Source organism: Cryptomeria japonica, chromosome 1 (genome assembly GCF_030272615.1).
Source record: "Cryptomeria japonica chromosome 1, Sugi_1.0, whole genome shotgun sequence".
Lineage (NCBI taxonomy): Eukaryota > Viridiplantae > Streptophyta > Pinopsida > Cupressales > Cupressaceae > Cryptomeria > Cryptomeria japonica.
This window is the reverse complement of record NC_081405.1, coordinates 497,305,907-497,319,738: the sequence shown is the minus strand read 5'-3', so window position 1 is coordinate 497,319,738 and position 13,832 is coordinate 497,305,907.

Below are 13,832 nucleotides of genomic sequence, written 5' to 3'. Positions count from 1 at the left end.
GAAAGGGAAGTTAACTATATAGTTGGAGGCCTAGAAATATGAGCCATATAATATTGGTCCAAATGGTCAAGAAAAGATAGTCTTCATTGGAAAAACCTGTACACAAGTAGAAAGAGAGGAAATTCTATAGATCCCAAAAGAATAAATAGATGGTGTAGCTTGGGGGTATGAGCATCTGAAAAACCTTTGATACTTCAATCATTATGCATACGATTCCTTTGAAGCCGAATATGAAGCCTTTCATACAAAAGAAACGCCCGATGAACCCTCTCATTGAACCTCTCATTTTCAAGGAAGTGCATAAGCTTCTAACTACCAAGATTATCTTTCTAGTCTAGCACTCAGTGTGCATCATTATTTTGGTTCCTATTCAAAAGAAGAATGGTGATATTCGGTTGTGTGTAGATTTCCATAATTTAAACAAGGCATCTGAAAAGGACAATTACCCATTTCCCTCTCTTGATGAAGTACTTCAAATTGTAAACAGTTCATAGATGATGTCATTTCTTGATTGATACTTGGGCTATAATCAATTGTTGGTTTACTATGAAGATCTCCTGAAGACAACATTCACCACCAAGTGAGGAACCTTTTTCTATCGAGGCACATGCCCATCGGATTGATAAATTTCAATGCAACTTTTCAAAGAGAGATGGATAGAACAATCAAATAATTGATTGGGAAATGCATAATAATATATATGGATGACCTCACTATGTTCTCCAAAAGGTGTGAGGACCACCCCAATCACCTATGTAAGATATTTGAAAGGTGCCAAAAGTATAGGATACCTCTCAATCCCAAGAAATGCAAACTTTCAGAGTCTCAGAAGGGAAGTTGTTAGGTCATGTGATATCTAAGAGAGGGATATCCATCAATCCTAGAAAGGTAGAGATGTTAAAAATCCAAATGTTGGGCAGTAAGAAAGAAATGTGGTATTTCTTCAAAACATCAATTTTGTCTGCAAGTTCATCGTGCTAGGTTTGCAGAAATCGTCAAACCCCTTAATAAAATGATGAAGAAAAATGCCAAAATTGAATGAATCTCAGAGGCCAAAGATGCATTCAATCAAATCAAATAGTTAATTATTGAAGCCCCTATGTTAACCAGTCCAGATTATACCTTGCCATTTATATTTACTCTTTTGCTTCTTTGAATTTACAGACAAAAAGTCGACCGCCTTTATGAGCTCACCATTTAAGAATGCTAAAGAAAGATACTCAGCATGGGAAAATCAAGTGTTCACCCTAGTACGTGTAGTCAATAAATTCAAACACTACATCCTTAAGAGTAAAGTGTATGCCATTGTCCCTAATCAAGTGGTAAAGTCATTACTAATGCAAAGTGAACTCGGCGAATATCGAGGTAAGTGGATGGATATTCTTCAAGAGTTTGATTTAGAAATGTAATCTATGAAACTGGTTAGAGGACAAGGATTATCTCAGGGACTCGCATCAAATGGTTTGCACATATAGTGTCAACAGTGTACTATAAACTCCTTCACTCAAGACCCTTAGTAGACCAATTTGATCTACATTCTTCTCAATAATAAGTGCTCTAAAGGATTGAATGCTACCTAGAGAAGAGTGTTGAGACTCAAGAGTTCCAACTATATGATTAAAGACTTAGTACTCTATCACATGAACTATGAAGGCATCTATCTCAGATGTCTTGATCAACAACAAGCTCAAAAGATGATTGAGGAGTTTCATGGAAAGTACAATACAATCCATGGATATGTAGATGCAACCGCTCATCAAATTCTTAAGGATAGGTACTATTGGCCCACTATATTCAAGGATGTACATCATCATGTGATACATTGCCACACTTTCCAGACATATGCTACTAGAGAGAGAAATCAAACCATTCCCTTATAACTAATTTACAAAGTATGAACATTTGCTTTATGGGCATTGGACTTCATAGGGGTCATCAATCCCAATTCATCTTTCAGACACAATTTTATTTTAGTTGCTATTGATTATTGCATTAGGTGGGCAGAAGTGTGAGCTTGCAAGAACTGCACTATGGAGACAATTATCAAGTTCCTCAAGGATAAGATTGTTACCAAGTTTGGAATGACATTAGCTTTGGTATGTGATAAAAATCTTGCTTCTACACTAGTGCAATAAATGCAATGGTCTTACAAGTTTAATGCAGTACTCAAATTTTATTCTAATTATTATCCACAAGGGAATAGGGTAGCTGAATCCACTAAAAGAACCTTCTTGATGTCATTAAGAAATTATTGGAAAAGAATCCTAGGGACTAGCATAATAAACTAAAATATGCCTTGTGGGCTGATAGGACCCATGTCAAAGCTGCCTTAGGTACATACCCTTACTACCTTGTCTATGGTCAAGATCTAGTTTTCCTTGTCAACCTCCAAATCCATGTGCTTCAACTCATGAAAGATTTAGAAATTGGAGATCAAGTTGAAGTTCATCTCCTCAATATTATAAGACTTGATGAACAAAGGATAAACACTTTACAACATTTTGCTAAACATTAGGCCATAATCAAAAGATGGTTTGATAAGAGAGCCAAGGTAAAAGCCTTTAGGATCTCTGACTTGGTCTTATTATGGGACAAGGCTAGAGAAAAGAAGGGTGAACATCATAAGTTTGAAATATTATGGCTAGGACCTTGTAAAATCACTGAAATCCTTGGTGAGAACACATTTAAGTTGAGTTCCTTCATTGGAGAGCAAGTACCATTACCTATGAATGGTCAGTTTCTCAAGCATTATTTTAGATGATCCTAGTTGAGCTTAGATTCTTTGTACTATAGTAGTTTAGTTTTCTTTTCTTTCTTTTTTTTTTGTGTTTTCTTCTTTTCCTATCGTTTTGTTTCATTCTTTTTGTCGGGGAATCAATTTCTAAATTTTAGATCGGTAAGGAGAGTATTCTTTGCATTTTAATGAAACCTTTGGAAATTTTGCTCTTAGATTTTTATACCTTCATCACCTACAAAGAAGCTTTGAAATTATTATCTACATTCATCTAGGATGGGGCATAATGGTTCAATCAAGGTTAAGGCATTGAACTTCTTTGGGGTAAGGATGTGCCTGGACAACTTACATCATTTACACAATTAAAGTACAACCATAAAACAAGGTATCTAGAAAATTCATATTCAAGTGAAAAATCCAGAGTCAAGAAACCTCTTTTTATCCACTGTGGTCCCCAACCAAGTTCATATCTCAATTGCTCAAAAGTTGAGAAACAGTCAAAAGAAAACTCATTTAATGGAAAAATAAATTAAAAAAACAAGAAAAGAAAGATGAAAAATTAGAAATAAAGAAAAGAAAAGGACTTTAAAATGCATATCTCAACTTACTTGGGTGATTCAAGTATCTCCACTAGGGCTATAGATGCCTAGCCAACAGTGGAGCAATATTTGATGAGGCCTAGAGGTAACTCTTTCGATACTATAGACATCTGGCTGGCAGCAGAGCTATTCCCAAGATAACCTTGCATAAGATAATAGATCGATTTCACCTATGTATCTTGCATATGAATTTATTTGTCTATCTTTAGGGATGAAAAGGTGAGGTAATTAATCAAAACACACACTTATGAGTTGTTGGTGTATACACCTAAAAATGGTCTGAAGATAATTAATTAAATAAGCAATTATTTAATTAATCTCCCTCCCCAATTTAATTGAATTCATCAACAATTTGATTAAATTTCCCCTTTCATCTACTTATTAATAAATCTAAGGATTTATTTAATAAATTCATTTCAACCCTTTGATTAATTAATTCAAATTAATTAATTTCCCCCCATCAAAATCATTTCTTCTAAAATCCTTTAATTAATGAAAACAAGTCAATTATGAGTTGTTGAGATTAATTAGCCTTTTCCTATTATTTGAATTTCTAAATTCAAATTCTCCTAACTTCTACCACTCCTAAACCTAACCATTCCTAAACTTAACCCATTCTACCTACCCACATGTGCCCTTTCATCCAACATCTTCTAGAACCTTGTGACACTTGTCACTAAGTGTTCCCTTTCATCTAACCTCTTCTAGAAGCTCTTGACACTTGTTACCATAGAGATGACAGATGTTCCCTTTAATCCAACCTCCTTTGTAATCCTCCTCCAATTTAACCATTGATATCTTCAGATCAATCTTGACCATTGATTCTTGCCACCTCACCCCTAGCCTTGGGAAATCCTATAAATAGACCTCATTTTGCAGCAATATGGATCCCATCTCATTCTTATCTTATGCATTGTTACTATAGGCATCTAGTTTATAGCTTATCATTCTCTAGTAATGTTATCATGCTCAATTTTAGCTTAATTGCATCTTCATTCTAGCTTATTTTCTAGAATCATGTAGCTTAATCATGTTATTCTTGCTAGATCATGCATTTTCATCATTCAAATCCTCCATCTAAGTGTAGTCAAGTCACTAGAATATGCATAATCAGATCTGAGAATATTTTTTATACTCGCATTTACTAGGAGGCAATAAGTCGATTAGCTATGGTTTTACATTTCATTGTTTTAATTCACTAACCATTGCTTGTAATGATTTAATGAGTGCATTATGGTTGTAGGTATAGGTACACTTCACAGAGCATGACATTAGCATTTGGAGTTGGATAATATGGAATTGAGAATCCATTGTGTGAGACTCAGCAACCATATTTTGATTAGCTATTGGGTGTGTACCTAAGTCAGCAAGCAAAGGTTTTCATTCTCAACCAACTTTCTTAGGGTTTAGCTTGATTGAGAGTCACGTATCACATCATGTGTTTTCTCTGTATTCATCCCTAAATTGAAAAATTAGACAATTAAAACTGGAAAACCAAAGTAAAATATAAAAATTTAGTGATTAAAACTCAAACAAGCAAACAATTTTTATCATTGTTCAAATACCTGTCATATGAGTCAGGATTCTCTGCCGTATTGCTTGATCTTCTATCGTATGAGTCAACATTCTATGTCATATGAAATACTACTTTCCATATGAAATCACTAGTCTGTCGTTCTATAGTATATCTCTTGTCATTTCAGGCTTTATAATCTTTCGTACGAAACTATGCGTTTGTCAGTCCAGAGCTGTGTCCTGCATGCCTGCTTCAAATTTGTCATTTCTGCCTAATCAATTTGCAGTAAACATAAACACTTGTTATCTCTTAATCCATGCTTAGATTGTCATCTTGGTTCACTTGGTCAAGTTATCATCTGTCAAAATCAAACTCTAGAACATAAACACCTTAAGATTTTCAAAGTGCTCACCCTTAACAAGTTCAAGATCTAAACATCTCAAAGTGCATTATCACCCTCTTTGGTAAACTGATCACTCAAACATAGTTTCTCATTAGGATCAATCATCCTTTATCACAAAATTGAAATGTTTGGTTAGGATAATCTTATCCCACATCGTAGGATATATCATTCCTATTGGACTTGGTTCTTATCAAATCACAATCATTGCACTCCTAAATTGAAGATCGACAAACTTGCAAACCTTTAAACACTTGAATCATTTTATCATGTCATATCATTCTAGCGTACCTAACTTGACAATTGGTCACTTATCAAAACAACCTTTTGGACAATCGAATCCTAGCAAAATAACACATGTGTATGCCCATTTTAACTAGAGCTCAGAGACGAAGAATCACAGAAATGAAAATCGAAACGTTGGAAACAACTGAAGAACACATAACCATGGAACATGAAGATGAAATACAAGTTGAAGGAGAAATAACAAAACAAAACATCAAATACATCAAGAAAGATCCTCAATTCGACAAATTTATGCAAAAATTATTAGAGGAAGAAAAGGAAAAATGCTTTCTAATGTTAGCCAAATCTGGTGCTACACTCCCCCAAGATTTTGATGTAAACAAATTGACACAAAATAAAAGTGATCCTCCCCTAATAATGAACAATATGAGGATATCTTTGGTCTCAAAATGAATGAAACATCAATTCCTAGTAACACCAGAACCAATGAAGAGACTTACACGCCCAAAAGAGACTAAGTAGAAATTTTGAATAATATTCAATTCAATGAAGATACAAGAAGAGCTAGAGATGAAACAAGAAGAGATCCCAATCCTCCTAGAATGAAAAATCATGGTCATGTGAGAACAAATCATGTTGACAATCCTATCACAACTCTCACACAACAATTACAAGCAATGTAAACACAAATTCAAGATATGCAAAGAGGAAATGTTAGATGATACTCACTTCAAGAAATTTGTCCTTATCCATTCGACAGAAATCTAAACATGATACCATTTCCTATAGGTTTTGAAACTCCTAGATATGAAAAATATGATGGAAGCACTGACCCTCAAGATCATATATGAGATTTTTTTACAATGAGTATGGAGTTTGCACATGAGGATACCTACTTAATGAGATTATTTCCAAAAAGCTTAACTGGGCTAGCTATGGAATGGTTCTCCAAACTTCCATCTAGAATCAAATCATTTTTAGAGTTGGTGGATAAGTTTGTTTCACAATACTCCTACAACATACAACATGAAGTAACAATTCTAGACCTATGTAACACTAAACAAAAGATTGGAGAACCCTTCATGACATTCTTACAATGATGGAGATGCCTAGCATCACGGTATCCTCGTACAGTGCCAGAATACAAAAAAATGGACATATTCATCGATAACTTAAATGATCAAATGAGTTATTACTTAAAAATGCAAGAAAACCAAAGTTTTGGAAAAATGATCGATAATGGAATCAGAATGGAGGAAGCCATGATAAAGAAAGGTGAGTTGAAAATATACAAAGAAGGAGCCCATCCTCATAACAACAACAATAACAACAATCACAATGAAAAGCCAAAGTTTTGGAATAGAAATCAAAATGTCGTCAATGATGGAATAATGGATAACAACAATGTGAAACCAAAACAACCGATTTTTAATTTATCTACTCACTCAGCAGCGGCACAAAAAAAACAACAATCACCAAAGAGCAACTATCAAAACTTTCTTTGGAAGACAATTTACAAACATTGGTAAACCCCTTGGATCAACACTAAAAACACTTCTCGCAAACAAATTGATCACTTTACTAAAAGAAAGGAACTGCGAACCTCAAATCAAACCACCTTGGTGGAATGAGTATTGCAATTTCCATCGAAACAAGGGACATCACTCAGATAGTTGTCAGAAGTTGAAACATATCATACAAGACATTATTGAGAATGGAGGAATAACTATGGATGGACATACAACAAACGAATCTCATACAACTTTTAAAACTCTGCTTCCAAACTATGAGAAAGGTGAATCATCAACAGCAAACAATGGTAAGGGTAAAGCAAAGGTAAACTATGCTCATACATATGACAACATGGTGAATGTGATTGTAGTTAAAGAAAAACAAAATCAAGAACATGCGCATGCTATAACAAGAAGCAAAGCTAAAGTTTTTTTGCTAGGACCTACAACAAACACATCATCCACAACAGCAAAACAATACAATCTAGTGGAACAATTGCAGAAAACACCTGCCCAAATATCAATCTTAGCTCTTTTAAAGCTTTCACCCACACATAAAGAAATTATTGAACGAGCATTAGTAGATATAATCGTATCCAAAGATCTTGATATTGATCAATTCCAAACCATGGTGGGACACCTAACAACCCCTCATTTCTTATCATTCACTGAAGAAAACGACATGTCCTTGCAACATCCTCACAACGCTCCTTTGCATATTGAAGCCCTTATTCACAAAACTTGAGTAAAATGTGTTCTAATAGATGGTGGAGCTGGCCTAAATATTTTCTCATTGAGTCTTGTTCATGCCTTAGGATACTCAAAAGATGCAATTGATGTTCGGAAAAGGATCACCATAAAATCTTATGATGAAGAAGAATGTTCCTCCAAGGGAATTATGATACTACCAATCAGAGTGGGACCTCTACCTACAGAAAAATATGGAAAAGGATTCAACATCCTTTGAAGGATGGGATACATTGGGACATGACCTATAGGAAAAGGAAAAGAAGGTATCTCAGAACCTATTTAGCCTCACACTCAGTAGACTACAGACAAAATAGGTTTAGGATATGGACAAGTCAATCTACCGGACAACACATCTTTTAGTCAACAACAAGAGGAATGTGAAAATAGACAAGAACAACTGGCCATTAAAAGAGAAGAAACATCAGCTAAGCAACAAGCACAAGCAAACATGAAATGGGAAAAGAAGCAAGATTCAAATCAACAAGAGAAACAAACTAAAAACATCTCTCAAGAAGCATTAAATCTCAATCAAAACAAGAAAGAAGCTAATATAAGTCCAGGAGAACTCATAGAAAAGTTGACAAAACTCAATCTCAGTCCTGAAGAAGTTGAATATGAAAGAAGGAAAAGTATAGCTAGAAAAGAAGAAGAAATGCTATATGATCAAAGTTGTAGATTGCAGGCTGCAAGTAATACAGATTCTAATGAATGGGAATGGGATTCCTATCACTCTGAAAAATCGGCTGAAGAAAAATGCTTTGAAGAAGAAGTAGGAGTTGATGTAGTTCACACATATGGAGGACAAACATCAGGAGCTAGTTCACTTGAATTAGAATCACATTTGGCTAGCTTGGACTTAACCAAGGATGATCAAGAATTTCTTACACAAGGTCATTCTAACGAGAGTAATATTCTAGACATCGATGTACATATTGAAAACTTTGATACATCCATCATGACCCTTGAAACCCTCAAAACATACCAACCTGAAGACCCTCTACCTCTAACAAAATGAAGGACATACTTCTATTGATACCTTTCCAAATGACCATACCATATATGTATATCTTAACGCAATCAAACCTGCAATAACTCTCACCAGGAATTTCAGCAACGCATCTTCCAGTCAAGTGGGTGCCAAATCTCCTAGTCGCAAAAGTGAAAATAAAGAAAAGAATATCAATTCTAATGCTGAAAACCATTTATTGGCAACATTAGATCGGGAAAAAGTAAAAAAGAAAGGACACATCTAATGGTGAAAACCTCCTTGAGGCACTAGAAGATGGGAGATTTGACACTTTACCTAAGCACTATCAAGAAGGTCATCCATTTTGATCAAACCAACAGAGGCAATTAACATTGGCACAACAGAGCAACCAAAGATTCTTCATCCAACGACTTCTCTATCCAAAGAAGAAATGCAACAATATGTGGAATTCTTCAAATGATAGAAAATCAATTTTTCCTGGTCATACGCAGACATGCCAGGGTTAGATCCATAGCTTATTATGCATCACTTGAATGTTAGTCCAGGAGCCAAACCAGTCAAATAGAAGTTAAGGAAAATGCATCCACATATCACTCTCCTAGTCAAAGCAAAACTAAAAAACATTACTGGATGTAGGATTCATCAGACCTATAGCATATCCTCAATGGGTATCCAACATCATTCCTATTTCAAAACTAGATAAAAGCATCAGAATATGCACAACTTCAGAGATCTTAATAACACATGTCCAAAGGATGACTTTCCTTTTCCTAACATTGACATCATTGTAGATTTAACTGCTAGACACTCCATGTTTTCTCTAATGGATGGTTTCTCCGGATATAATGAGATCAAAATAGCACTTGAAGATCAAGAAAAGGTAGCTTTCACATGTCCATGGGGTACTTTCTACTAGAACGTCATGCCTTTTGGATTAAAGAATGGAGGTGATACATATCAAAGAGCTATGACAACTATATTTCATGACATGGTGCATACATTCATGGAAGACTATGTGGATGACATATTGGCTAAATCATACAACATAGAAGAACATATAGAGATACTGGAAAAGATCTTTGAAAGGTTAGAACAATACAAGCTAAGGCTAAACCCTAAGAAATGTGCTTTTGGTGTCACTTCAGGAAAGCTATTGGGATACATTGTTTCAGCTAGAGGAATTGAAGTAGATCCAGCTAGGGTTAAAGCAATCATGAAAATGGCATCTCCCAAGAATATCAGTCAACTAAGATCACTACAAGGAAGACTCCAATCAATCAGAAGATTTGTTGCTCAATAAGCAGATAAATGTCAACCATTTACTCACCTATTGCACAAACATATTAATTTCAAATGGGGCCATCAATGTGAAGAAGCATTCAATAAAATCAAGGCATATCTCATACAACCACCTGTTCTAATGTCACCAATTTCAGGAAAGCCATTATTACTCTATGTATCAACCACCAAAACATCATTGGGAGTTTTGCTCAGACAAGAGGATAAGGAAGGAAAAGAACGAGCCATCTACTACATCACCAGAACACTAGTGGGATATGGGATCAACTACTCATCAACAGAAAAAGCATGCTTGGCAGTAGTTTTTGCTTCTCAAAAACTATGACACTATCAACTATCTCACTCCATCAAGTTAATAGCTAAAATTGATCCTCTGAAGTATTTACTTAGAAAAGCCACATTGTCAGGATGGCTAGCTAAATGGATCATGATTCTAAGCGAGTTTGATATCGAATATGTTGACAGAAAAGCTATCAAAGGACAAGTCATCGCAGATCAATTAGTAGAGGCACCACTTCTAGATGACCATCCTCTATAGATTGAGTTTCCTAATGTTGATATCCTTACAGTCACAACAAAAGCATGGAAATTATACTTTGATGGCTCATATACACAACACAGATCAAGAGCAGGAATTCTATCCATCACACCATAAGGGCATACAATCTTGAAAGCATATAAATTAAGCTTTCCGTGCACAAACAATATAGCAGAGTATGAAGCATTGGTAACAGGTATCAAAATGGTTGTAGAATAGAACATTAAACAACTTCAGGTCTTTGGAGACTCTCAGCTCGTCATTAATCAAATCAATGATGACTATCAAACAAAAGATGACAAACTCATGCCTTACAAAAAGATGGTGGATGATTTCAAGAAATACTTTGTAGAAATAAATTTTGAACAGATTCCAAGAAATGATAACAAAGCAACAGACACCATGGCTACACTTTCTTCTCTATTGCAGACACGGGAAAATCAACAACGTTATGAATTCCTGGTAGAAGAGTTGTTTCATCCCGCCTTTAATTGTCCTGATTCCCAAACCATCTGTCAACTTATTGGACACAATTCCTCCCGCTATGGCCAAACTTACACATACCTGAAAGACAATACCTTACCTCCCAACTTATCAAAAAACCAAAAGAGAAACTTTATTCGCCAATCCTCCCATTTTACTCTCATCGCAGATACCCTATTTAAATGCGGTCTAGACGGTACTCTCTTAAGATGTCTTGAACAAGAAGAATCTGAGAAGGCCTTACATGAAGGCCATAACAACATTTGTGGCACTCATTCAAGTGGTCTTACCCTTTCGAAAAAACTCATACGCTTGGGCTATTATTGGCTGACTATGGAACAAGATTCTTTTCAGATAGCTAGAACATGCAAACAATGTCAGATCCATGGGAATTTGATCCATGCACCAGCACAAGAACTTCATGTTTTAGCAACTTCTTGGCCTTTTTGTCAATGGGGTCTTGATCTGGTAAAAAAGATAAATCCTTCTTCATCTAATGGTCACAAATTCATCCTTGTAGCTACAGAATATTTTATAAAATGGATTGAGGTGGTACCTCTCATAAATATCATAGGAAAACAAATTGTTGCATTTATCTTGAACTACATCATATGTCGTTATGGAATACCAATGACCATTATCACTGATAATGGGCGACCATTCAAGAACCAAGATGTACAAGAGCTATGTGAGAAGTTCAAAATCCAGCACAGATTCTCCACACCATATTATCCACAGGAAAATGGGCAGGCAAAAGCATCTAACCAAACTATTCTGAAAATCCTCAAAAAGACAGTGAACGATGCTAGGAAAGATTGGCATATTCAACTAAACCCTTCTCTCTAGGCCTACCATACTAGTATCTGCACACCAACAAGTGCCACACCTTTCTCTCTTGTATATGGATCAGAAGCCATATTGCCAATTGAAGTAGAGATACCCTCTCTACATGTGTCACTAAAAGGTCTCATCCCAGATGAAGAACAAAGAGTATCTAGACTACAAGAGTTAGAACTGATCCATGAACGAAGACAAAATGCCTTTGATCAGCTAAAGGTATATCAACAAAGAATGTGCCAAAGTTATAATCATAAGGTCAAACCAAGAGTCTTTTAATTTGGGGAACTAGTGCTAAAGGAAAACCCACGCAACCAGGTAGATTGAGAAAAGAAAGGAAAGTTTGAACCAAACTGGTTAGGTCCATTTGTGGTAACAGTAGTATTTGGTTCAGGAGCATATCATCTATCAACATAGGACGCAGATCAACTTGAAGAACCTATCAATAGCATGCACCTGAAGAAATTCTATGTCTGAAAAAGAAAAAAATAAAAAACAGTGAAAAAAAAAAGTCAAATATGAGAAAAAGTGCAATAAAAACAGATAGTGAAAACCTAGAAAATAGGCACTATCTATCAGCTAGCTCTTCCATCTATTAGTTCATGCATTCTTTCCGCTTGCATTCATTTTCCATCAGCACTATCCATATCCATCATAAAGCCTTTGTACATACTCAAGCATCGCAGCTACTCTCTCACCATGGTTTGGATCATTGGATATATCATAATGAATTTGTTTCTAGGCTTGGGACAAAATCATACACCTAGCTAGGGGAAAACTTTGGATCATTTTGAGCTTAATCAAATAGGTAGAACAAATAGTTAGACAACTCTTATCAAGCGAAAATTGAGACATATCCAACATTGAACACAAGATCAAATTATCAACTATCAAGCTATCACAAGATCAATCTAGGCACATCACACACTTTTCAATGGATAATATCTTTTTGGATAATGATTGTAACATGATTGTTCAACTTTTCTATATTGCTTTTCACTATCATGATTTCTGAGTGACTACAGGATGTCATTGACTAGAGGAACAAGGAAGAAACATGATATTTTTCTTGTCTGTTGTCTGAAAATTAATCATTAATATGTGCAAATTTGTCTCTGGACATGATCATCAGAATAGAATACATTTCTGATTTGCATATCAAAATGATTAATACTACCTGGTTTACACAAGCAACACTCAGGTCATCTCGGTTCAATTATACCTTGATGCTTGTGTTAACTTGCTATATCAAAATCCAGGAAAGAAGTGCTCTGGTCATCATGGTTTAATTATACCATCTATGTTTGCACTCACTTCCCACATCTCAAAAGCTCAATGATGACAAAATGCAAAATAATCCAGTGACTGGTCCGATCGTAGCTTTGCATTCCATTGCATTTTAGCTTGCATTTCATTCTTGCATGGGATCTCGCACACTCCTTTTATCCAAGGTTTATCTATCGTAGGAATCATCAAAGTATCATCACAAGTGTATATTTAATCAAAAGAATGACTCATATCTTTCTAGATATTGTCGACCCAGCAAAAATCTTATGCTATCTCCCTCAACAGAATCAACAATCAACATATCCAAAAATTTCAGCAACTTGATATCAATAAACTATTAGTTCTTTATCTAATCAACCTTATCAAATCAAATCAATCAATAAAACCTAATCGATTCTAAACATGTCTTATACAGGATGAATCCTTCCTGAAACCAAACGATTTGATTCTGAGTCATGTCTTATACAGGATGTATCCTTCCTGAAACCAAACGTTCTGATCATGTCTTATACAGGATGAATCCTTCCTGAAACCAGACGCTTTGATCATCGTTATCTTATACAGGATAAATCCTTCATGAAACCAGACTAAATCTCAATCTAATCAATCAATATTTTTCAATCTTACCAATCTAAGCAATCAAG